Source organism: Oryza sativa, chromosome 10 (genome assembly GCF_034140825.1).
Source record: "Oryza sativa Japonica Group chromosome 10, ASM3414082v1".
Taxonomy (NCBI): domain Eukaryota; kingdom Viridiplantae; phylum Streptophyta; class Magnoliopsida; order Poales; family Poaceae; genus Oryza; species Oryza sativa.
The window spans coordinates 16,193,988-16,195,981 of record NC_089044.1 but is presented as its reverse complement, the minus strand read 5'-3'; the positions used below and the strand labels follow the sequence as shown (position 1 = coordinate 16,195,981).

General features: G+C 48.0%; 1 pseudogene; it reads left to right on the top strand.

Annotated features, from left to right (window-relative positions):
- Positions 1–591: 591 nt before the first annotated feature.
- LOC107279101 (uncharacterized) lies at positions 592–1,504 on the top strand (annotated as a pseudogene).
- The last annotated feature ends 490 nt before the right edge of the window (positions 1,505–1,994 follow it).

Genomic DNA, 1,994 nt, shown 5'->3' with positions numbered 1-1,994 from the left:
TACAAACATGTTAAATTATCATCCAACATAATTCACATAATGTTTCAATGTATATCTTTAATATATTTTATGATATTCTATATACTTATATAGTTCATCCTCACTTAGTTAGTGCTTAAATGATTAATTTATAGTCCAAATTATCTTTCTCCTTTTTCCCTCTAATTAAGTCATATCACATCAATTGTTTTTAGCCTTAAGATGATTAATCTACAATCCAAATTATCTCCCTACTTTTCTTCTTCTATAAAGTCATACCAGCTTACTTTTTACATTTGAATCACCATTCTATATACTATTTAAATTTAAATTATCATAAACCACATTAATTTACTTAATCTGATATTATCTAACTATTTTACACGTTATTTTTTTATTCTTATCATACTTAAATTTCCGCAGCACGTAAGAACGCCATTTGCCCCCATCTCCAGACACGCACGAACGCCTTCCCGGCGCCACCGATGTTCTCATCCAAACACATCACCTCCATCTCCACCGGCACGCATGCCGACTCCTGTTATAAATGATCACTGGCCTCCATTCCAATCACCTCGGCGAGATCAGTCCAAAGAAATTAAGAATTCGCAGATGAAGGTGCTTGTGGCGGTGGACGACAGGTCGACAGCAGTGGCAGCCACCGCGCGCTGGCCTGGGTGCTCGACCACCTCTTCTTCCCCCGCCACCGGCGACGGCGGCGAGGAGGAGCAGGTGCCTCGGCCTGACCATGAGGCGGCGGCGCCGGAGCTAGTGCTTGTCCACGCCATGGAGCCGCTCCACCACGTCATGTTCCCCGTCGGCCCAGGCCAGTCAGTCAGTCGAGACGGGGAAGCCAATGCTCGGCTTTCTCAACGGTGGGGGTGTGACTGCTTACGGGTGTTCGCGCAGGGTCGGCGGTGTACGGCGCGGCGTCGATGATGGAAGCGGTGCGGGCGGCGCAGGCGGAGAACGCGCGGAACCTGCTCGTCAGGGCGAAGCTGGTCTGCGAGCGGCGAGGGGTGGCCGCGGCGACGGTGGCGGTGGAGGGGGAGCCCCGGGAGGCGCTGTGCCGCGCCGCCGAGGACGCCGGCGCCGGCCTGCTCGTCGTCGGCAGCCGCGGCCTCGGCGCCATCAAGAGGTACGCACACGCACACGCACACGCACACACCACCTCCTAGCTGTTCGTGTCAGTGTCAGTGTCAGTGACCCTCCTCTTCCTCGGCGTACGTCGCGCAGGGCGTTCCTGGGCAGCGTGAGCGACTACTGCGCCGCGCGCACCGCGCGAGCTGCCCGATCATGGTCGTCAAGCCTTCTTCCAACGCCGGCGACGAAGACGACGGCGGCCACCGCACGAGCAACTGTACTGATGATGGATCGCCATTACATCCGGAAGACCAGCTTTCGAGGGCGAAAGAGATCAAGAGAGAGAGACTTTTTTACCATTGTTGCTCCTGCTGAGTGCTGAATTTGTGCTTCCAAAGTTTCAACCCTGAAGCGCCGTCAATAAACATTTTTACTGTGTGCTGCCCTGCCTCTCATCTGTGCTTTTGCTATACCGTTGCACTTGTTTCTTAATTTTGAAAAAAGTTAGTTTTGAAACACAGTACAAACGACGCACAGACGAAGTCTATCACAGGCAACTTGCTGTGATGGGCACGTCGCCTACAACTGAAGAAACAATTAGCCGTAAAGGCACTTTGTTATCGACGTGTGTATCATTTATCACTAGAAGAATAATTAATCGTAAATACGAGCATCCATATCAAATCTAGAATTTAGATCAGGACGGATTAGTTTCATCACAAAGAACCTAATCAGTTGAGCTATACTCACTTCACATAAAACTCTAAAACTAATCGGTGGTGAAATTGTAGTCCTAATTAACTGCTCCCTCGGTTTATAACTGATTTAAAGTTAAACTGTTTTAAGGTTGACTAATTTTATATAGATAAATTTAAAGTCAAATCGTTTTAAGTTTGACTAATTATATATATATATATATATATATAAATACA